Consider the following 27,749-nt stretch of genomic DNA (forward strand, 5'->3'; position numbering starts at 1 on the left):
TCCATTGGGCCACGCTGCATGGAATTCACTGCAATCAATCAGAATCCACTCCGCCACACTGCACGGAGTCCACTGCATTCAATCGAGATCCGTTGGGCCACGCTGCATGGAATCCACGGCATTCAATCTGGATCCATTTAACCCCGCTGCATGGAATCCACTGCATCAATCGGGATGCATTTTATCATGCTGCCTGGAATCCACTGCATTCAATGACACTGCATGGAATCCACTGCATCAATCGGGATGCATTTTACCATGCTGCATGGAATCCACTGCATTCAATGAGACTGCATGGAATCCACTGCATCAATCGTGACGCATTTTACCATGCTGCATGGAATCCACTGCATTCAATGACACTGCATGGAAGCCACTGCATCCATCGGGATGCATTTTACCATGCTGCATGGAATCCACTGCATTCAGTGACGCTGCATGGAATCCACTGCAGTCAATCGGGATCCATTTTGCCACATTGCAGGGAAACCACTGCATTCAATCGACATCCATTGCGCCATGCTGCATGGAATCCACTGCATTCAATTGGGATTCATTGGGCCTCACTGCATGGAATACACTGCGTTCAATCGAGATCCATTGGCCACGCTGCATGGAATCCACTGCATTCAATCGGGATCCATTTAGCCATGCTTCATGGAATACACTGCGTTCAATCGGGATGCATTTTACCATGCTGCATGGAATCCACTGCATTCAGTGATGCTGCATGGAATGCACTACCTTCAATCGGGATGCTTTGGGCCATGCTGCATAAAATCCACTGCATTTAATCGGGATGCATTGGGCCACGCTCCATGGAATCAACTGCATTCAATCAAGCTGGATGGAATCCACTGCATTTAATCGGGATGCATTTTACCATGCTGCATGGAATGTACTGCATTCAATCACGCTGCATGGAATCCACTGCATTCTCTTGAGATCCATTGGGCCACGCTGCATGGAATCCACTGCATTCAATCGGGATCCATTTATCACGCTGCATGGAATACACTGGGTTCAATCGGGATGCATTTTACCATGCTGCATCGAATCCACTGCATTGAGTGACGCTGCATGGAATCCACTGCATTCAATCGGGATGCTTTGGGCCTCGCTGCATAAAATCCACTGCATTTAATCGGGATGCATTGGGCCTCACTGCATGGAATCTACTGCATTCAATCATGCTGCATGGAATCCACTGCATTCAATCATGCTGCATAAAATCCCCTGCATTTAATAGGGTTCAATTTCTCCATGCTGCATGGAATCCACTGCATTCAATCATGCTTCATTGCAACCAGTGCATTCAATCGGGTACCATAGGGCCACGCTTCATGGAATCCACTGCATTCAATCATGCTTCATTGCAACCACTGCATTCAATCGGGAACCATTGGGCCATGCTGCATGGAATCCACTGCATTCAAACACGCTGCATGGAATCCACTGCATTCAATCGGGATGCTTTGGGCCATGCTGGATAATATCCAGTGCATTCAATCGGGATTCATTGGGCCTCGCTGCCTGGAATCCACTGCATTCAATCATGCTGCATCGAATCAACTGCATTCAATCATGCTGCATAAAATCCACTGCATTCAATAGGGTTCCATTTCTTCACGCTGCATGGCATACACTGCATTCAGTGATGCTGCATGGAACCCACTGCATTCAATCGAGATCCATTGGGCCACGCTGCATGGAATCCACTGCATTCAATTGGGATCCATTGTGCCACGATGCATGGAATTCACTGCAATCAATCAGACTCCACTGCACCACACTGCATGGAATCCACTGCATTCAATCGAGATCCATTGGGCCACGCTGCATGGAATCCACTGCATTCAATCGAGATCCATTGGGCCACGCTGCATGGAATCGACTGCATTCAATCGGGATGCATTTTATCATGCTGCCTGGAATCCACTGCATTCAATGACACTGCATGGAATCCACTGCATCAATCGGGATGCATTTTACCATGCTGCATGGAATACACTGCATTCAATGACACTGCATGGAATCCACTGCATCAATCGGGATGCATTTTACTATGCTGAATGGAATCCACTGCATTCAATGACACTGCATGGAATCTACTGCATTCACTCGGGATCCATTTAGCCATGCTGCATGTATTCCACTGCGTTTAATCGGGATGCATTTTACCATGCTGCATGGAATCCACTGCATTCAGTGATGCTGCATGGAATGCACTACCTTCAATCGGGATGCTTTGGGCCATGCTGCATAAAATCCACTGCATTTAATCGGGATGCATTGGGCCACGCTCCATGGAATCAACTGCATTCAATCAAGCTGGATGGAATCCACTGCATTTAATCGGGATGCATTTTACCACGCTGCATGGAATATACTGCATTCAATCACGCTGCATGGAATTCACTGCATTCAATTGGGATCCATTGCACCACGATGCATGGAATCCACTGCGTTCAATTAAAATCCATTGCACCACACTGCATGGAATCCACTGCAATCTCTCGAGATCAATTGGGCCACGCTGCATGGAATCCACTGCATTCAATCTGGATCCATTTAGCCACGCTGCATGGAATACTCTTCGTTCAATCGGGATGCATTTAACCATGCTGCATCGAATCCACTGCATTCAGTGACGCTGCATGGAATCCACTGCATTCAATCGGGATGCTTTGGGCCTCGCTGCATAAAATCCACTGCATTTAATCGGGATGCATTGGGCCTCACTGCATGGAATCTACTGCATTCAATCATGCTGCATGGAATCCACTGCATTCAATCATGCTTCATTGCAACCAGTGCATTCAATCGGGTACCATAGGGCCACGCTTCATGGAATCCACTGCATTCAATCATGCTTCATTGCAACCACTGCATTCAATCGGGAACCATTGGGCCATGCTGCATGGAATCCACTGCATTCAAACACGCTGCATGGAATCCACTGCATTCAATCGGGATGCTTTGGGCCATGCTAGATAATATCCACTGCATTCAATCGGGATTCATTGGGCCTCGCTGCCTGGAATCCACTGCATTCAATCATGCTGCATGGAATCCACTGCATTCAATCATGCTGCATAAAATCCACTGCATTCAATAGGGTTCCATTTCTTCACGCTGCATGGAATACACTGCATTCAAACACGCTGCATGGAATCCACTGCATTCAATCAGAATCCACTCCACCACACTGCACGGAGTCCACTGCATTCAATCGAGATCCATTGGGCCACGCTGCATGGAATACACTGCATTCAATCGGGATCCATTTAACCCCGCTGCATGGAATCCACTGCATCAATCGGGATGCATTTTATCATGCTGCCTGGAATCCACTGCATTCAATGACACTGCATGTAATCCACTGCATCAATCGGGATGCATTTTATCATGCTGCCTGGAATCCACTGCATTCAATGACACTGCATGGAATCCACTGCATCAATCGTGACGCATTTTACCATGCTGCATGGAATCCACTGCATTCACTCGAGATCCATTTAGCCATGCTGCATGTAATGCACTGCGTTTAATCGGGATGCATTTTACCATGCTGCATGTAATCCACTGCATTCAGTGATGCTGCATGGAATGCACTACATTCAATCGGGATGCTTTGGGCCATGCTGCATAAAATCCACTGCATTTAATCGGGATGCATTTTACCACGCTGCATGGAATATACTGCATTCAATCACGCTGCATGGAATTCACTGCATTCAATTGGGATCCATTGCGCCACGATGCATGGAATCCACTGCGTTCAATTTAAATCCATTGCACCACACTGCATGGAATCCACTGCATTCTCTCGAGATCCATTGGGCCACGCTGCATGGAATCCACTGCATTCAATCGGGATCCATTTAACCCCGCTGCATGGAATGCACTGCGTTCAATTGGGATGCATTTTACCATGCTGCATGGAATCCACTGCATTCAATGACGCTGCATGGAATCCACTGCATCAATCGGGATGCATTTTACCATGCTGCATGGAATCCACTGCATTCAGTGACGCTGCATGGAATCCACTGCAGTCAATCGGGATCCATTGTGCCACATTGCAGGGAAACCACTGCATTCAATCGACATCCATTGCGCCATGCTGCATGGAATCCACTGCATTCAATTGGAATACATTGGGCCTCACTGCATGGAATACACTGCGTTCAATCGAGATCCATTGGGCCACGCTGCATGGAATCCACTGCATTCAATCGGGATCCATTTCGCCATGCTTCATGGAATACACTGCGTTCAATCGGGATGCATTTTACCATGCTGCATGGAATCCACTGCATTCAGTGATGCTGCATGGAATGCACTACCTTCAATCGGGATGCTTTGGGCCATGCTGCATAAAATCCACTGCATTTAATCGGGATGCATTGGGCCACGCTCCATGGAATCAACTGCATTCAATCAAGCTGGATGGAATCCACTGCATTTAATCGGGATGCATTTTACCATGCTGCATGGAATGTACTGCATTCAATCACGCTGCATGGAATTCACTGCATTCAATTGGGATCCATTGCACAACGATGCATCGAATCCACTGCGTTCAATCAAAATCCATTGCACCACACTGCATGGAATCCACTGCATTCTCTCGAGATCCATTGGGCCACGCTGCATGGAATCCACTGCATTCAATCGGGATCCATTTATCACGCTGCATGGAATACACTGGGTTCAATCGGGATGCATTTTACCATGCTGCATCGAATCCACTGCATTCAGTGACACTGCATGGAATCCACTGCATTCAATCGGGATGCTTTGGGCCTCGCTGCATAAAATCCACTGCATTTAATCGGGATGCATTGGGCCTCACTGCATGGAATCTACTGCATTCAATCATGCTGCATAAAATCCCCTGCATTGAATAGGGTTCAATGTCTCCATGCTGCATGGAATCCACTGCATTCAATCATGCTTCATTGCAACCTGTGCATTCAATCGGGTACCATAGGGCCACGCTTCATGGAATCCACTGCATTCAATCATGCTTCATTGCAACCACTGCATTCAATCGGGAACCATTGGGCCATGCTGCATGGAATCCACTGCATTCAAACACGCTGCATGGAATCCACTGCATTCAATCGGGATGCTTTGGGCCATGCTGGATAATATCCACTGCATTCAATCGGGATTCATTGGGCCTCGCTGCCTGGAATCCACTGCATTCAATCATGCTGCATGGAATCCACTGCATTCAATCATGCTGCATAAAATCCACTGCATTCAATAGGGTTCCATTACTTCACGCTGCATGGCATACACTGCATTCAAACATGCTGCATGGAATCCACTGCATTCAATCGAGATCCATTGGGCCACGCTGCATGGAATCCACTGCATTCAATTGGGATCCATTGTGCCACGATGCATGGAATTCACTGCAACCAATCAGAATCCACTGCACCACACTGCATGGAATCCACTGCATTCAATCGAGATCCATTGGGCCACGCTGCATGGAATCCACTGCATTCAATCGAGATCCATTGGGCCACGCTGCATGGAATACACTGCATTCAATCGGGATCCATTTAACCCCGCTGCATGGAATCCACTGCATCAATCGGGATGCATTTTACCATGCTGCCTGGAATCCACTGCATTCAATGACACTGCATGGAATCCACTGCATCAATCGGGATGCATTTTACCATGCTGCATGGAATCCACTGCATTCAATGACACTGCATGGAATCTACTGCATTCACTCGGGAGCCATTTAGCCATGCTGCATGTAATCTACTGCGTTTAATCGGGATGCATTTTACCATGCTGCATGGAATCCACTGCATTCAGTGATGCTGCATGGAATGCACTACCTTCAATCGGGATGCTTTGGGCCATGCTGCATAAAATCCACTGCATTTAATCGGGATGCATTGGGCCACGCTCCATGGAATCAACTGCATTCAATCAAGCTGGATGGAATCCACTGCATTTAATCGGGATGCATTTTACCACGCTGCATGGAATATACTGCATTCAATCACGCTGCATGGAATTCACTGCATTCAATTGGGATCCATTGCGCCACGATGCATGGAATCCACTGCGTTCAATTTAAATCCATTGCACCACACTGCATGGAATCCACTGCATTCTCTCGAGATCCATTGGGCCACGCTGCATCGAATCCACTGCATTCAATCGGGATCCATTTAACCCCGCTGCATGGAATGCACTGCGTTCAATTGGGATGCATTTTACCATGCTGCATGGAATCCACTGCATTCAATGACACTGCATGGAATCCACTGCATCAATCGGGATGCATTTTACCATGCTGCATGGAATCCACTGCATTCAGTGACGCTGCATGGAATCCACTGCAGTCAATCGGGATCCATTGTGCCACATTGCAGGGAAACCACTGCATTCAATCGACATCCATTGCGCCATGCTGCATGGAATCCACTGCATTCAATTGGGATACATTGGGCCTCACTGCATGGAATACACTGCGTTCAATCGAGATCCATTGGGCCACGCTGCATGGAATCCACTGCATTCAATCGGGATCCATTTAGCCATGCTTCATGGAATACACTGCGTTCAATCGGGATGCATTTTACCATGCTGCATGGAATCCACTGCATTCAGTGATGCTGCATGGAATGCACTACCTTCAATCGGGATGCTTTGGGCCATGCTGCTTAAAATCCACTGCATTTAATCGGGATGCATTGGGCCACGCTCCATGGAATCAATTGCATTCAATCAAGCTGGATGGAATCCACTGCATTTAATCGGGATGCATTTTACCACGCTGCATGGAATGTACTGCATTCAATCACGCTGCATGGAATCCACTGCATCAATCGTGACGCATTTTACCATGCTGCATGGAATCCACTGCATTCACTCGGGATCCATTTAGCCATGCTGCATGTAATGCACTGCGTTTAATCGGGATGCATTTTACCATGCTGCATGGAATCCACTGCATTCAGTGATGCTGCATGGAATGCACTACCTTCAATCGGGATGCTTTGGGCCATGCTGCATAAAATCCACTGCATTTAATCGGGATGCATTGGGCCACGCTCCATGGAATCAACTGCATTCAATCAAGCTGGATGGAATCCACTGCATTTAATCGGGATGCATTTTACCACGCTGCATGGAATGTACTGCATTCAATCACGCTGCATGGAATTCACTGCATTCAATTGGGATCCATTGCACAACGATGCATCGAATCCACTGCGTTCAATCAAAATCCATTGCACCACACTGCATGGAATCCACTGCATTCTCTCGAGATCCATTGGGCCACGCTGCATGGAATCCACTGCATTCAATCGGGATCCATTTAACACGCTGCATGGAATACACTGGGTTCAATCGAGATACATTTTACCATGCTGCATCGAATCCACTGCATTCAGTGACACTGCATGGAATCCACTACATTCAATCGGGATGCTTTGGGCCTCGCTGCATAAAATCCACTGCATTTAATCGGGATGCATTGGGCCTCACTGCATGGAATCAACTGCATTCAATCATGCTGCATGGAATCCACTGCATTCAATCATGCTGCATAAAATCCCCTGCATTGAATAGGGTTCAATTTCTCCATGCTGCATGGAATCCACTGCATTCAATCATGCTTCATTGCAACCAGTGCATTCAATCGGGTACCATAGGGCCACGCTTCATGGAATCCACTGCATTCAATCATGCTTCATTGCAACCATTGCATTCAATTCAGGAACCATTGGGCCATGCTGCATGGAATCCACTGCATTCAAACACGCTGCATGGAATCCACTGCATTCAATCGGGATGCTTTGGGCCATGCTGGATAATATCCACTGCATTCAATCGGGATTCATTGGGCCTCGCTGCCTGGAATCCACTGCATTCAATCATGCTGCATGGAATCCACTGCATTCAATCATGCTGCATAAAATCCACTGCATTCAATAGGGTTCCATTACTTCACGCTGCATGGCATACACTGCATTCAAACATGCTGCATGGAATCCACTGCATTCAATCGAGATCCATTGGGCCACGCTGCATGGAATCCACTGCATTCAATTGGGATCCATTGTGCCACGATGCATGGAATTCACTGCAATCAATCAGACTCCACTGCACCACACTGCATGGAATCCACTGCATTCAATCGAGATCCATTGGGCCACGCTGCATGGAATCCACTGCATTCAATCGAGATCCATTGGGCCACGCTGCATGGAATACACTGCATTCAATCGGGATCCATTTAACCCCGCTGCATGGAATCCACTGCATCAATCGGGATGCATTTTACCATGCTGCCTGGAATCCACTGCATTCAATGACACTGCATGGAATCCACTGCATCAATCGGGATGCATTTTACCATGCTGCATGGAATCCACTGCATTCAATGACACTGCATGGAATCTACTGCATTCACTCGGGATCCATTTAGCCTTGCTGCATGTAATCTACTGCGTTTAATCGGGATGCATTTTACCATGCTGCATGGAATCCACTGCATTCAGTGATGCTGCATGGAATGCACTACATTCAATCGGGATGCTTTGGGCCATGCTGCATAAAATCCACTGCAGTTAATCGGGATGCATTGGGCCACGCTCCATGGAATCAACTGCATTCAATCAAGCTGGATGGAATCCACTGCATTTAATCGGGATGCATTTTACCACGCTGCATGGAATATACTGCATTCAATCACGCTGCATGGAATTCACTGCATTCAATTGGGATCCATTGCGCCACGATGCATGGAATCCACTGCGTTCAATTAAAATCCATTGCACCACACTGCATGGAATCCACTGCATTCTCTCGAGATCCATTGGGCCACGCTGCATCGAATCCACTGCATTCAATCGGGATCCATTTAACCCCGCTGCATGGAATGCACTGCGTTCAATTGGGATGCATTTTACCATGCTGCATGGAATCCACTGCATTCAATGGCACTGCATGGAATCCACTCCATCCATCGGGATGCATTTTACCATGCTGCATGGAATCCACTGCATTCAGTGACGCTGCATGGAATCCACTGCAGTCAATCGGGATCCATTGTGCCACATTGCAGGGAAACCACTGCATTCAATCGACATCCATTGCGCCATGCTGCATGGAATCCACTGCATTCAATTGGGATACATTGGGCCTCACTGCATGGAATCCACTGCGTTCAATCGAGATCCATTGGGCCACGCTGCATGGAATCCACTGCATTCAATCGGGATCCATTTCGCCATGCTTCATGGAATACACTGCGTTCAATCGGGATGCATTTTACCATGCTGCATGGAATCCACTGCATTCAGTGATGCTGCATGGAATGCACTACCTTCAATCGGGATGCTTTGGGCCATGCTGCATAAAATCCACTGCATTTAATCGGGATGCATTGGGCCACGCTCCATGGAATCAACTGCATTCAATCAAGCTGGATGGAATCCACTGCATTTAATCGGGATGCATTTTACCATGCTGCATGGAATGTACTGCATTCAATCACGCTGCATGGAATTCACTGCATTCAATTGGGATCCATTGCACAACGATGCATGGAATCCACTGCGTTCAATCAAAATCCATTGCACCACACTGCATGGAATCCACTGCATTCTCTCGAGATCAATTGGGCCACGCTGCATGGCATACACTGCATTCAAACATGCTGCATGGAATCCACTGCATTCAATCGAGATCCATTGGGCCACGCTGCATGGAATCCACTGCATTCAATTGGGATCCATTGTGCCACGATGCATGGAATTCACTGCAATCAATCAGAATCCACTGCACCACACTGCATGGAATCCACTGCATTCAATCGAGATCCATTGGGCCACGCTGCATGGAATCCACTGCATTCAATCGAGATCCATTGGGCCACGCTGCATGGAATCCACTGCATTCAATCGGGATCCATTTAACCCCGCTGCATGGAATCCACTGCATCAATCGGGATGCATTTTACCATGCTGCCTGGAATCCACTGCATTCAATGACACTGCATGGAATCCACTGCATCAATCGGGATGCATTTTACCATGCTGCATGGAATCCACTGCATTCAATGACACTGCATGGAATCTACTGCATTCACTCGGGAGCCATTTAGCCATGCTTCATGGAATACACTGCGTTCAATCGGGATGCATTTTACCATGCTGCATGGAATCCACTGCATTCAGTGATGCTGCATGGAATGCACTACCTTCAATCGGGATGCTTTGGGCCATGCTGCATAAAATCCACTGCATTTAATCGGGATGCATTGGGCCACGCTCCATGGAATCAACTGCATTCAATCAAGCTGGATGGAATCCACTGCATTTAATCGGGATGCATTTTACCACGCTGCATGGAATATACTGCATTCAATCACGCTGCATGGAATTCACTGCATTCAATTGGGATCCATTGCGCCACGATGCATGGAATCCACTGCGTTCAATTAAAATCCATTGCACCACACTGCATGGAATCCACTGCATTCTCTCGAGATCCATTGGGCCACGCTGCATCGAATCCACTGCATTCAATCGGGATCCATTTAACCCCGCTGCATGGAATGCACTGCGTTCAATTGGGATGCATTTTACCATGCTGCATGGAATCCACTGCATTCAATGGCACTGCATGGAATCCACTCCATCCATCGGGATGCATTTTACCATGCTGCATGGAATCCACTGCATTCAGTGACGCTGCATGGAATCCACTGCAGTCAATCGGGATCCATTGTGCCACATTGCAGGGAAACCACTGCATTCAATCGACATCCATTGCGCCATGCTGCATGGAATCCACTGCATTCAATTGGGATACATTGGGCCTCACTGCATGGAATCCACTGCGTTCAATCGAGATCCATTGGGCCACGCTGCATGGAATCCACTGCATTCAATCGGGATCCATTTCGCCATGCTTCATGGAATACACTGCGTTCAATCGGGATGCATTTTACCATGCTGCATGGAATCCACTGCATTCAGTGATGCTGCATGGAATGTAGTACCTTCAATCGGGATGCTTTGGGCCATGCTGCATAAAATCCACTGCATTTAATCGGGATGCATTGGGCCACGCTCCATGGAATCAACTGCATTCAATCAAGCTGGATGGAATCCACTGCATTTAATCGGGATGCATTTTACCATGCTGCATGGAATGTACTGCATTCAATCACGCTGCATGGAATTCACTGCATTCAATTGGGATCCATTGCACAACGATGCATGGAATCCACTGCGTTCAATCAAAATCCATTGCACCACACTGCATGGAATCCACTGCATTCTCTCGAGATCAATTGGGCCACGCTGCATGGCATACACTGCATTCAAACATGCTGCATGGAATCCACTGCATTCAATCGAGATCCATTGGGCCACGCTGCATGGAATCCACTGCATTCAATTGGGATCCATTGTGCCACGATGCATGGAATTCACTGCAATCAATCAGAATCCACTGCACCACACTGCATGGAATCCACTGCATTCAATCGAGATCCATTGGGCCACGCTGCATGGAATCCACTGCATTCAATCGAGATCCATTGGGCCACGCTGCATGGAATCCACTGCATTCAATCGGGATCCATTTAACCCCGCTGCATGGAATCCACTGCATCAATCGGGATGCATTTTACCATGCTGCCTGGAATCCACTGCATTCAATGACACTGCATGGAATCCACTGCATCAATCGGGATGCATTTTACCATGCTGCATGGAATCCACTGCATTCAATGACACTGCATGGAATCTACTGCATTCACTCGGGAGCCATTTAGCCATGCTTCATGGAATACACTGCGTTCAATCGGGATGCATTTTACCATGCTGCATGGAATCCACTGCATTCAGTGATGCTGCATGGAATGCACTACCTTCAATCGGGATGCTTTGGGCCATGCTGCATAAAATCCACTGCATTTAATCGGGATGCATTGGGCCACGCTCCATGGAATCAACTGCATTCAATCAAGCTGGATGGAATCCACTGCATTTAATCGGGATGCATTTTACCACGCTGCATGGAATATACTGCATTCAATCACGCTGCATGGAATTCACTGCATTCAATTGGGATCCATTGCACCACGATGCATGGAATCCACTGCGTTCAATTTAAATCCATTGCACCACACTGCATGGAATCCACTGCAATCTCTCGAGATCCATTGGGCCACGCTGCATGGAATCCACTGCATTCAATCGGGATTCATTTAGCCACGCTGCATGGAATACTCTTCGTTCAATCGGGATGCATTTAACCATGCTGCATCGAATCCACTGCATTCAGTGACGCTGCATGGAATCCACTGCATTCAATCGGGATGCTTTGGGCCTCGCTGCATAAAATCCACTGCATTTAATCGGGATGCATTGGGCCTCACTGCATGGAATCTACTGCATTCAATCATGCTGCATGGAATCCACTGCATTCAATCATGCTGCATAAAATCCCCTGCATTGAATAGGGTTCAATGTCTCCATGCTGCATGGAATCCACTGCATTCAATCATGCTTCATTGCAACCACTGCATTCAATCGGGAACCATTGGGCCATGCTGCATGGAATCCACTGCAGTCAATCGGGATCCATTGTGCCACATTGCAGGGAAACCACTGCATTCAATCGACATCCATTGCGCCATGCTGCATGGAATCCACTGCATTCAATTGGGATACATTGGGCCTCACTGCATGGAATACACTGCGTTCAATCGAGATCCATTGGGCCACGCTGCATGGAATCCACTGCATTCAATCGGGATCCATTTCGCCATGCTTCATGGAATACACTGCGTTCAATCGGGATGCATTTTACCATGCTGCATGGAATCCACTGCATTCAGTGATGCTGCATGGAATGCACTACCTTCAATCGGGATGCTTTGGGCCATGCTGCATAAAATCCACTGCATTTAATCGGGATGCATTGGGCCACGCTCCATGGAATCAACTGCATTCAATCAAGCTGGATGGAATCCACTGCATTTAATCGGGATGCATTTTACCATGCTGCATGGAATGTACTGCATTCAATCACGCTGCATGGAATTCACTGCATTCAATTGGGATCCATTGCACAACGATGCATCGAATCCACTGCGTTCAATCAAAATCCATTGCACCACACTGCATGGAATCCACTGCATTCAATCATGCTGCATGGAATCCACTGCATTCAATCATGCTGCATAAAATCCCCTGCATTGAATAGGGTTCAATTTCTCCATGCTGCATGGAATCCACTGCATTCAATCATGCTTCATTGCAACCAGTGCATTCAATCGGGTACCATAGGGCCACGCTTCATGGAATCCACTGCATTCAATCATGCTTCATTGCAACCACTGCATTCAATCGGGAACCATTGGGCCATGCTGCATGGAATCCACTGCATTCAAACACGCTGCATGGAATCCACTGCATTCAATCGGGATGCTTTGGGCCATGCTGGATAATATCCACTGCATTCAATCGGGATTCATTGGGCCTCGCTGCCTGGAATCCACTGCATTCAATCATGCTGCATGGAATCCACTGCATTCAATCATGCTGCATAAAATCCACTGCATTCAATAGGGTTCCATTACTTCACGCTGCATGGCATACACTGCATTCAAACATGCTGCATGGAATCCACTGCATTCAATTGAGATCCATTGGGCCACGCTGCATGGAATCCACTGCATTCAATTGGGATCCATTGTGCCACGATGCATGGAATTCACTGCAATCAATCAGACTCCACTGCACCACACTGCATGGAATCCACTGCATTCAATCGAGATCCATTGGGCCACGCTGCATGGAATCCACTGCATTCAATCGAGATCCATTGGGCCACGCTGCATGGAATACACTGCATTCAATCGGGATCCATTTAACCCCGCTGCATGGAATCCACTGCATCAATCGGGATGCATTTTACCATGCTGCCTGGAATCCACTGCATTCAATGACACTGCATGGAATCCACTGCATCAATCGGGATGCATTTTACCATGCTGCATGGAATCCACTGCATTCAATGACACTGCATGGAATCTACTGCATTCACTCGGGATCCATTTAGCCATGCTGCATGTAATCTACTGCGTTTAATCGGGATGCATTTTACCATGCTGCATGGAATCCACTGCATTCAGTGATGCTGCATGGAATGCACTACATTCAATCGGGATGCTTTGGGCCATGCTGCATAAAATCCACTGCATTTAATCGGGATGCATTGGGCCACGCTCCATGGAATCAACTGCATTCAATCAAGCTGGATGGAATCCACTGCATTTAATCGGGATGCATTTTACCACGCTGCATGGAATATACTGCATTCAATCACGCTGCATGGAATTCACTGCATTCAATTTAAATCCATTGCACCACACTGCATGGAATCCACTGCAATCTCTCGAGATCCATTGGGCCACGCTGCATGGAATCCACTGCATTCAATCGGGATCCATTTAGCCACGCTGCATGGAATACTCTTCGTTCAATCGGGATGCATTTTACCATGCTGCATCGAATCCACTGCATTCAGTGACGCTGCATGGAATCCACTGCATTCAAGCGGGATGCTTTGGGCCTCGCTGCATAAAATCCACTGCATTTAATCGGGATGCATTGGGCCTCACTGCATGGAATCTACTGCATTCAATCATGCTGCATGGAATCCACTGCATTCAATCATGCTGCATAAAATCCCCTGCATTGAATAGGGTTCAATGTCTCCATGCTGCCTGGAATCCACTGCATTCAATCATGCTTCATTGCAACCACTGCATTCAATCGGGAACCATTGGGCCATGCTGCATGGAATCCACTGCAGTCAATCGGGATCCATTGTGCCACATTGCAGGGAAACCACTGCATTCAATCGACATCCATTGCGCCATGCTGCATGGAGTCCACTGCATTCAATTGGGATACATTGGGCCTCACTGCATGGAATACACTGCGTTCAATCGAGATCCATTGGGCCACGCTGCATGGAATCCACTGCATTCAATCGGGATCCCTTTCGCCATGCTTCATGGAATACACTGCGTTCAATCGGGATGCATTTTACCATGCTGCATGGAATCCACTGCATTCAGTGATGCTGCATGGAATGCACTACCTTCAATCGGGATGCTTTGGGCCATGCTGCATAAAATCCACTGCATTTAATCGGGATGCATTGGGCCACGCTCCATGGAATCAACTGCATTCAATCAAGCTGGATGGAATCCACTGCATTTAATCGGGATGCATTTTACCACGCTGCATGGAATATACTGCATTCAATCACGCTGCATGGAATTCACTGCATTCAATTGGGATCCATTGCACAACGATGCATGGAATCCACTGCGTTCAATCAAAATCCATTGCACCACACTGCATGGAATCCACTGCATTCTCTCGAGATCCATTGGGCCACGCTGCATGGAATCCACTGCATTCAATCATGCTGCATGGAATCCACTGCATTCAATCATCCTGCATAAAATCCACTGCGTTCAATAGGGTTCCATTTCTTCACGCTGCATGGCATAAACTGCATTCAAACATGCTGCATGGAATCCACTGCATTCAATCGAGATCCATTGGGCCACGCTGCATGGAATCCACTGCATTCAATCGAGATCCATTGGGCCACGCTGCATGGAATACACTGCATTCAATCGGGATCCATTTAACCCCGCTGCATGGAATCGACTGCATCAATCGGGATGCATTTTACCATGCTGCCTGGAATCCACTGCATTCAATGACACTGCATGGAATCCACTACATCAATCGGGATGCATTTTACCATGCTGCATGGAATCCACTGCATTCAATGACACTGCATGGAATCTACTGCATTCACTCGGGATCCATTTAGCCATGCTGCATGTATTCCACTGCGTTTAATCGGGATGCATTTTACCATGCTGCATGGAATCCACTGCATTCAGTGATGCTGCATGGAATGCACTACCTTCAATCGGGATGCTTTGGGCCATGCTGCATAAAATCCACTGCATTTAATCGGGATGCATTGGGCCACGCTCCATGGAATCAACTGCATTCAATCAAGCTGGATGGAATCCACTGCATTTAATCGGGATGCATTTTACCACGCTGCATGGAATATACTGCATTCAATCACGCTGCATGGAATTCACTGCATTCAATTTAAATCCATTGCACCACACTGCATGGAATCCACTGCAATCTCTCGAGATCCATTGGGCCACGCTGCATGGAATCCACTGCATTCAATCGGGATCCATTTAGCCACGCTGCATGGAATACTCTTCGTTCAATCGGGATGCATTTTACCATGCTGCATCGAATCCACTGCATTCAGTGACGCTGCATGGAATCCACTGCATTCAAGCGGGATGCTTTGGGCCTCGCTGCATAAAATCCACTGCATTTAATCGGGATGCATTGGGCCTCACTGCATGGAATCTACTGCATTCAATCATGCTGCATGGAATCCACTGCATTCAATCATGCTGCATAAAATCCCCTGCATTGAATAGGGTTCAATGTCTCCATGCTGCCTGGAATCCACTGCATTCAATCATGCTTCATTGCAACCACTGCATTCAATCGGGAACCATTGGGCCATGCTGCATGGAATCCACTGCAGTCAATCGGGATCCATTGTGCCACATTGCAGGGAAACCACTGCATTCAATCGACATCCATTGCGCCATGCTGCATGGAGTCCACTGCATTCAATTGGGATACATTGGGCCTCACTGCATGGAATACACTGCGTTCAATCGAGATTCATTGGGCCACGCTGCATGGAATCCACTGCATTCAATCGGGATCCATTTCGCCATGCTTCATGGAATACACTGCGTTCAATCGGGATGCATTTTACCATGCTGCATGGAATCCACTGCATTCAGTGATGCTGCATGGAATGCACTACCTTTAATCGGGATGCTTTGGGCCATGCTGCATAAAATCCACTGCATTTAATCGGGATGCATTGGGCCTCACTGCATGGAATCTACTGCATTCAATCATGCTGCATGGAATCCACTGCATTCAATCATGCTGCATAAAATCCCCTGCATTTAATAGGGTTCAATTTCTCCATGCTGCATGGAATCCACTGCATTCAATCATGCTTCATTGCAACCACTGCATTCAATCGGGAACCATTGGGCCATGCTGCATGGAATCCACTGCATTCAAACACGCTGCATGGAATCCACTGCATTCAATCGGGATGCTTTGGGCCATGCTGGATAATATCCACTGCATTCAATCGGGATTCATTGGGCCTCGCTGCCTGAAATCCACTGCATTCAATCATGCTGCATCGAATCCACTGCATTCAATCATGCTGCATAAAATCCACTGCATTCAATAGGGTTCCATTTCTTCACGCTGCATGGCATACACTGCATTCAAACACGCTGCATGGAATCCACTGCATTCAATCGAGATCCATTGGGCCACGCTGCATGGAATCCACTGCATTCAATTGGGATCCATTGTGCCACGATGCATGGAATTCACTGCAATCAATCAGAATCCACTCCACCACACTGCACGGAGTCCACTGCATTCAATCGAGATCCATTGGGCCACGCTGCATGGAATCCACGGCATTCAATCTGGATCCATTTAACCCCGCTGCATGGAATCCACTGCATCAATCGGGATGCATTTTATCATGCTGCCTGGAATTCATTGCATTCATTGACACTGCATGGAATCCACTGCATCAATCGGGATGCATTTAACCATGCTGCATGAAATCCACTGCATTCAATGACAATGCATGGAATCCACTGCATCAATCGTGACACATTTTACCATGCTGCATGGAATCCACTGCATTCAATGACACTGCTTGGAATCCACTGCATTCACTCGGGATCCATTTAGCCATGCTTCATGGAATACACTGCGTTCAATCGGGATGCATTTTACCATGCTGCATGGAATCCACTGCATTCAGTGATGCTGCATGGAATGCACTACCTTCAATCGGGATGCTTTGGGCCATGCTGCATAAAATCCACTGCAGTTAATCGGGATGCATTGGGCCACGCTCCATGGAATCAACTGCATTCAATCAAGCTGGATGGAATCCACTGCATTTAATCGGGATGCATTTTACCACGCTGCATGGAATATACTGCATTCAATCACGCTGCATGGAATTCACTGCATTCAATTTGGATCCATTGCACAACGATGCATCGAATCCACTGCCTTCAATCAAAATCCATTGCACCACACTGCATGGAATCCACTGCATTCTCTCGAGATCCATTGGGCCACGCTGCATGGAATCCACTGCATTCAATCGGGATCCATTTATCACGCTGCATGGAATACACTGGGTTCAATCGGGATGCATTTTACCATGCTGCATCGAATCCACTGCATTCAATGACGCTGCATGGAATCCACTGCATTCAATCGGGATGCTTTGGGCCTCGCTGCATAAAATCCACTGCATTTAATCGGGATGCATTGGGCCTCACTGCATGGAATCTACTGCATTCAATCATGCTGCATGGAATCCACTGCATTCAATCATGCTGCATAAAATCCCCTGCATTGAATAGGGTTCAATGTCTCCATGCTGCCTGGAATCCACTGCATTCAATCATGCTTCATTGCAACCACTGCATTCAATCGGGAACCATTGGGCCATGCTGCATGGAATCCACTGCAGTCAATCGGGATCCATTGTGCCACATTGCAGGGAAACCACTGCATTCAATCGACATCCATTGCGCCATGCTGCATGGAGTCCACTGCATTCAATTGGGATACATTGGGCCTCACTGCATGGAATACACTGCGTTCAATCGAGATCCATTGGGCCACGCTGCATGGAATCCACTGCATTCAATCGGGATCCCTTTCGCCATGCTTCATGGAATACACTGCGTTCAATCGGGATGCATTTTACCATGCTGCATGGAATCCACTGCATTCAGTGATGCTGCATGGAATGCACTACCTTCAATCGGGATGCTTTGGGCCATGCTGCATAAAATCCACTGCATTTAATCGGGATGCATTGGGCCACGCTCCATGGAATCAACTGCATTCAATCAAGCTGGATGGAATCCACTGCATTTAATCGGGATGCATTTTACCACGCTGCATGGAATATACTGCATTCAATCACGCTGCATGGAATTCACTGCATTCAATTGGGATCCATTGCACAACGATGCATGGAATCCACTGCGTTCAATCAAAATCCATTGCACCACACTGCATGGAATCCACTGCATTCTCTCGAGATCCATTGGGCCACGCTGCATGGAATCCACTGCATTCAATCATCCTGCATAAAATCCACTGCGTTCAATAGGGTTCCATTTCTTCACGCTGCATGGCATAAACTGCATTCAAACATGCTGCATGGAATCCACTGCATTCAATCGAGATCCATTGGGCCACGCTGCATGGAATCCACTGCATTCAATCGAGATCCATTGGGCCACGCTGCATGGAATACACTGCATTCAATCGGGATCCATTTAACCCCGCTGCATGGAATCGACTGCATCAATCGGGATGCATTTTACCATGCTGCCTGGAATCCACTGCATTCAATGACACTGCATGGAATCCACTACATCAATCGGGATGCATTTTACCATGCTGCATGGAATCCACTGCATTCAATGACACTGCATGGAATCTACTGCATTCACTCGGGATCCATTTAGCCATGCTGCATGTATTCCACTGCGTTTAATCGGGATGCATTTTACCATGCTGCATGGAATCCACTGCATTCAGTGATGCTGCATGGAATGCACTACCTTCAATCGGGATGCTTTGGGCCATGCTGCATAAAATCCACTGCATTTAATCGGGATGCATTGGGCCACGCTCCATGGAATCAACTGCATTCAATCAAGCTGGATGGAATCCACTGCATTTAATCGGGATGCATTTTACCACGCTGCATGGAATATACTGCATTCAATCACGCTGCATGGAATTCACTGCATTCAATTTAAATCCATTGCACCACACTGCATGGAATCCACTGCAATCTCTCGAGATCCATTGGGCCACGCTGCATGGAATCCACTGCATTCAATCGGGATCCATTTAGCCACGCTGCATGGAATACTCTTCGTTCAATCGGGATGCATTTTACCATGCTGCATCGAATCCACTGCATTCAGTGACGCTGCATGGAATCCACTGCATTCAAGCGGGATGCTTTGGGCCTCGCTGCATAAAATCCACTGCATTTAATCGGGATGCATTGGGCCTCACTGCATGGAATCTACTGCATTCAATCATGCTGCATGGAATCCACTGCATTCAATCATGCTGCATAAAATCCCCTGCATTGAATAGGGTTCAATGTCTCCATGCTGCCTGGAATCCACTGCATTCAATCATGCTTCATTGCAACCACTGCATTCAATCGGGAACCATTGGGCCATGCTGCATGGAATCCACTGCAGTCAATCGGGATCCATTGTGCCACATTGCAGGGAAACCACTGCATTCAATCGACATCCATTGCGCCATGCTGCATGGAGTCCACTGCATTCAATTGGGATACATTGGGCCTCACTGCATGGAATACACTGCGTTCAATCGAGATTCATTGGGCCACGCTGCATGGAATCCACTGCATTCAATCGGGATCCATTTCGCCATGCTTCATGGAATACACTGCGTTCAATCGGGATGCATTTTACCATGCTGCATGGAATCCACTGCATTCAGTGATGCTGCATGGAATGCACTACCTTTAATCGGGATGCTTTGGGCCATGCTGCATAAAATCCACTGCATTTAATCGGGATGCATTGGGCCTCACTGCATGGAATCTACTGCATTCAATCATGCTGCATGGAATCCACTGCATTCAATCATGCTGCATAAAATCCCCTGCATTTAATAGGGTTCAATTTCTCCATGCTGCATGGAATCCACTGCATTCAATCATGCTTCATTGCAACCACTGCATTCAATCGGGAACCATTGGGCCATGCTGCATGGAATCCACTGCATTCAAACACGCTGCATGGAATCCACTGCATTCAATCGGGATGCTTTGGGCCATGCTGGATAATATCCACTGCATTCAATCGGGATTCATTGGGCCTCGCTGCCTGAAATCCACTGCATTCAATCATGCTGCATCGAATCCACTGCATTCAATCATGCTGCATAAAATCCACTGCATTCAATAGGGTTCCATTTCTTCACGCTGCATGGCATACACTGCATTCAAACACGCTGCATGGAATCCACTGCATTCAATCGAGATCCATTGGGCCACGCTGCATGGAATCCACTGCATTCAATTGGGATCCATTGTGCCACGATGCATGGAATTCACTGCAATCAATCAGAATCCACTCCACCACACTGCACGGAGTCCACTGCATTCAATCGAGATCCATTGGGCCACGCTGCATGGAATCCACGGCATTCAATCTGGATCCATTTAACCCCGCTGCATGGAATCCACTGCATCAATCGGGATGCATTTTATCATGCTGCCTGGAATTCATTGCATTCATTGACACTGCATGGAATCCACTGCATCAATCGGGATGCATTTAACCATGCTGCATGAAATCCACTGCATTCAATGACAATGCATGGAATCCACTGCATCAATCGTGACACATTTTACCATGCTGCATGGAATCCACTGCATTCAATGACACTGCTTGGAATCCACTGCATTCACTCGGGATCCATTTAGCCATGCTTCATGGAATACACTGCGTTCAATCGGGATGCATTTTACCATGCTGCATGGAATCCACTGCATTCAGTGATGCTGCATGGAATGCACTACCTTCAATCGGGATGCTTTGGGCCATGCTGCATAAAATCCACTGCAGTTAATCGGGATGCATTGGGCCACGCTCCATGGAATCAACTGCATTCAATCAAGCTGGATGGAATCCACTGCATTTAATCGGGATGCATTTTACCACGCTGCATGGAATATACTGCATTCAATCACGCTGCATGGAATTCACTGCATTCAATTTGGATCCATTGCACAACGATGCATCGAATCCACTGCCTTCAATCAAAATCCATTGCACCACACTGCATGGAATCCACTGCATTCTCTCGAGATCCATTGGGCCACGCTGCATGGAATCCACTGCATTCAATCGGGATCCATTTATCACGCTGCATGGAATACACTGGGTTCAATCGTGATGCATTTTACCATGCTGCATGGAATCCACTGCATTCAATGACGCTGCATGGAATCCACTGCATTCAATCGGGATGCTTTGGGCCTCGCTGCATAAAATCCACTGCATTTAATCGGGATGCATTGGGCCTCACTGCATGGAATCTACTGCATTCAATCATGCTGCATGGAATCCACTGCATTCAATCATGCTGCATAAAATCCCCTGCATTTAATAGGGTTCAATTTCTCCATGCTGCATGGAATCCACTGCATTCAATCATGCTTCATTGCAACCAGTGCATTCAATCGGGTACCATAGGGCCACGCTTCATGGAATCCACTGCATTCAATCATGCTTCATTGCAACCACTGCATTCAATCGGGAACCATTGGGCCATGCTGCATGGAATCCACTGCATTCAAACACGCTGCATGGAATCCACTGCATTCAATCGGGATGCTTTGGGCCATGCTGGATAATATCCACTGCATTCAATCGGGATTCATTGGGCCTCGCTGCCTGGAATCCACTGCATTCAATCATGCTGCATCGAATCCACTGCATTCAATCATGCTGCATAAAATCCACTGCATTCAATAGGGTTCCATTTCTTCACGCTGCATGGAATACACTGCATTCAGTGATGCTGCATGGAATGCAGTACCTTCAATCGGGATGCTTTGGGCCATGCTGCATAAAATCCACTGCAGTTAATCGGGATGCATTGGGCCACGCTCCATGGAATCAACTGCATTCAATCAAGCTGGATGGAATCCACTGCATTTAATCGGGATGCATTTTACCACGCTGCATGGAATATACTGCATTCAATCACGCTGCATGGAATTCACTGCATTCAATTGGGATCCATTGCGCCATGATGCATGGAATCCACTGCGTTCAATTAAAATCCATTGCACCACACTGCATGGAATCCACTGCATTCTCTCGAGATCCATTGGGCCAAGCTGCATCGAATCCACTGCATTCAATCGGGATCCATTGAACCCCGCTGCATGGAATGCACTGCGTTCAATTGGGATGCATTTTACAATGCTGCATGGAATCCACTGCATTCAGTGATGCTGCATGGAATGCACTACCTTCAATCGGGATGCTTTGGGCCATGCTGCATAAAATCCACTGCATTTAATCGGGATGCATTGGGCCACGCTCCATGGAATAAACTGCATTCAATCAAGCTGGATGGAATCCACTGCATTTAATCGGGATGCATTTTACCACGCTGCATGGAATATACTGCATTCAATCACGCTGCATGGAATTCACTGCATTCAATTGGGATCCATTGCGCCACGATGCATGGAATCCACTGCGTTCAATTAAAATCCATTGCACCACACTGCATGGAATCCACTGCATTCTCTCGAGATCCATTGGGCCACGCTGCATCGAATCCACTGCATTCAATCGGGATCCATTTAACCCCGCTGCATGGAATGCACTGCGTTCAATTGGGATGCATTTTACCATGCTGCATGGAATCCACTGCATTCAATGACACTGCATGGAATCCACTGCATCAATCGGGATGCATTTTACCATGCTGCATGGAATCCACTGCATTCAGTGACGCTGCATGGAATCCACTGCAGTCAATCGGGATCCATTGTGCCACATTGCAGGGAAACAACTGCATTCAATCGACATCCATTGCACCATGCTGCATGGAATCCACTGCATTCAATTGGGATTCATTGGGCCTCACTGCATGGAATACACTGCGTTCAATCGAGATCCATTGGGCCACGCTGCATGGAATCCACTGCATTCAATCGGGATCCATTTAGCCATGCTTCATGGAATACACTGCGTTCAATCGGGATGCATTTTACCATGCTGCATGGAATCCACTGCATTCAGTGATGCTGCATGGAATGCACTACCTTCAATCGGGATGCTTTGGGCCATGCTGCATAAAATCCACTGCATTTAATCGGGATGCATTGGGCCACACTCCATGGAATCAACTGCATTCAATCAAGCTGGATGGAATCCACTGCATTTAATCGGGATGCATTTTACCACGCTGCATGGAATATACTGCATTCAATCACACTGCATGAAATTCACTGCATTCAATTGGGATTCATTGCACCACGATGCATGGAATCCACTGCGTTCAATTAAAATCCATTGCACCACACTGCATGGAATCCACTGCATTCTCTCGAGATCCATTGGGCCACGCTGCATGGAATCCACTGCATTCAATCGGGATCCATTTAACCCCGCTGCATGGAATACACTGGGTTCAATCGGGATGCATTTTACCATGCTGCATCTAATCCACTGCATTCAATGACGCTGCATGGAATCCACTGCATTCAATCGGGATGCTTTGGGCCTCGCTGCATAAAATCCACTGCATTTAATCGGGATGCATTGGGCCTCACTGCATGGAATCTACTGCATTCAATCATGCTGCATGGAATCCACTGCATTCAATCATGCTGCATAAAATCCCCTGCATTTAATAGGGTTCAATTTCTCCATGCTGCATGGAATCCACTGCATTCAATCATGCTTCATTGCAACCAGTGCATTCAATCGGGTACCATAGGGCCACGCTTCATGGAATCCACTGCATTCAATCATGCTTCATTGCAACCACTGCATTCAATCGGGAACCATTGGGCCATGCTGCATGGAATCCACTGCATTCAAACATGCTGCATGGAATCCACTGCATTTAATAGGGTTCAATTTCTCCATGCTGCATGGAATCCACTGCATTCAATTGGGATTCATTGGGCCTCACTGCATGGAATACACTGCGTTCAATCGAGATCCATTGGGCCACGCTGCATGGAATCCACTGCATTCAATCGGGATCCATTTAGCCATGCTTCATGGAATACACTGCGTTCAATCGGGATGCATTTTACCATGCTGCATGGAATCCACTGCATTCAGTGATGCTGCATGGAATGCACTACCTTCAATCGGGATGCTTTGGGCCATGCTGCTTAAAATCCACTGCATTTAATCGGGATGCATTGGGCCACGCTCCATGGAATCAACTGCATTCAATCAAGCTGGATGGAATCCACTGCATTTAATCGGGATGCATTTTACCATGCTGCATGGAATGTACTGCATTCAATCACGCTGCATGGAATTCACTGCATTCAATTGGGATCCATTGCACAATGATGCATGGAATCCACTGCGTTCAATCAAAATGCATTGCACCACACTGCATGGAATCCACTGCATTCTCTCGAGATCCATTGGGCCACGCTGCATGGAATCCACTGCATTCAATCGAGATCCATTGGGCCACGCTGCATGGAATCCACTGCATTCAATCGGGATCCATTTAACCCCGCTGCATGGAATCCACTGCATCAATCGGGATGCATTTTATCATGCTGCCTGGAATCCACTGCATTCATTGACACTGCATGGAATCCACTGCATCAATCGGGCTGCATTTTACCATGCTGCATGGAATCCACTGCATTCAATGACACTGCATGGAATCCACTGCATCAATCGTGACGCATTTTACCATACTGCATGTAATCCACTGCATTCAATGACACTGCATGGAATCTACTGCATTCACTCGGGATCCATTTAGCCATGCTGCATGTAATCCACTGCGTTTAATCGGGATGCATTTTACCATGCTGCATGGAATCCACTGCATTCAGTGATGCTGCATGGAATGCAGTACCTTCAATCGGGATGCTTTGGGCCATGCTGCATAAAATCCACTGCATTTAATCGGGATGCATTGGGCCATGCTCCATGGAATCAATTGCATTCAATCAAGCTGGATGGAATCCACTGCATTTAATCGGGATGCATTTTACCACGCTGCATGGAATATACTGCATTCAATCACGCTGCATGGAATTCACTGCATTCAATTGGGATCCATTGCGCCACGATGCATGGAATCCACTGCGTTCAATTAAAATCCATTGCACCACACTGCATGGAATCCACTGCATTCTCTCGAGATCCATTGGGCCACGCTGCATCGAATCCACTGCATTCAATCGGGATCCATTGAACCCCGCTGCATGGAATGCACTGCGTTCAATTGGGATGCATTTTACCATGCTGCATGGAATCCACTGCATTCAATGACACTGCATGGAATCCACTGCATCCATCGGGATGCATTTTACCATGCTGCATGGAATCCACTGCATTCAGTGACGCTGCATGGAATCCACTGCAGTCAATCGGGATCCATTGTGCCACATTGCAGGGAAACCACTGCATTCAATCGACATCCATTGCGCCATGCTGCATGGAATCCACTGCATTCAATTGGGATTCATTGGGCCTCACTGCATGGAATACACTGCGTTCAATCGAGATCCATTGGGCCACGCTGCATGGAATCCACTGCATTCAATCGGGATCCATTTAGCCATGCTTCATGGAATACACTGCGTTCAATCGGGATGCATTTTACCATGCTGCATGGAATCCACTGCATTCAGTGATGCTGCATGGAATGCACTACCTTCAATCGGGATGCTTTGGGCCATGCTGCATAAAATCCACTGCATTTAATCGGGATGCATTGGGCCACGCTCCATGGAATCAACTGCATTCAATCAAGCTGGATGGAATCCACTGCATTTAATCGGGATGCATTTTACCATGCTGCATGGAATGTACTGCATTCAATCACGCTGCATGGAATTCACTGCATTCAATTGGGATCCATTGCACAACGATGCATCGAATCCACTGATTTCAATCAAAATCCATTGCACCACACTGCATGGAATCCACTGCATTCTCTCGAGATCCATTGGGCCACGCTGCATGGAATCCACTGCATTCAATCGGGATCCATTTATCACGCTGCATAGAATACACAGGGTTCAATCGGGATGCATTTAACCATGCTGCATCGAATCCACTGCATTCAGTGACGCTCCATGGAATCCACTGCATTCAATCGGGATGCTTTGGGCCCTGCTGGATAATATCCACTGCATTTAATCGGGATGCATTGGGCCTCACTGCATGGAATCTACTGCATTCAATCATGCTGCATGGAATCCACTGCATTCAATCATGCTGCATAAAATCCACTGCATTCAATAGGGTTCCATTTCTTCACGCTGCATGGAATACACTGCATTCAAACATGCTGCATGGAATCCACTGCATTCAATCGAGATCCACTGGGCCACACTGCATGGAATCCACTGCATTCAATTGGGATCCATTGTGCCACGATGCATGGAATTCACTGCAATCAATCAGAATCCACTGCACCACACTGCGTGGAATCCACTGCATTCAATCGAGATCCATTGGGCCACGCTGCATGGAATCCACTGCATTCAATCGATATCCACTGGGCCACGCTGCATGGAATCCACTGCATTCAATCGGGATCCATTTAACCCCGCTGCATGGAATCCACTGCATCAATCGGGATGCATTTTATCATGCTGCCTGGAATCCACTGCATTCATTGACACTGCATGTAATCCACTGCATCCATCGGGATGCATTTAACCATGCTGCA

Source organism: Sus scrofa, chromosome 15 (genome assembly GCF_054392235.1).
Source record: "Sus scrofa isolate SSC_HxYL_T2T_F1_AM1 chromosome 15, Sscrofa_HxYL_maternal_Yorkshire_Landrace_v2.0, whole genome shotgun sequence".
In the NCBI taxonomy this organism is placed as follows: domain Eukaryota; kingdom Metazoa; phylum Chordata; class Mammalia; order Artiodactyla; family Suidae; genus Sus; species Sus scrofa.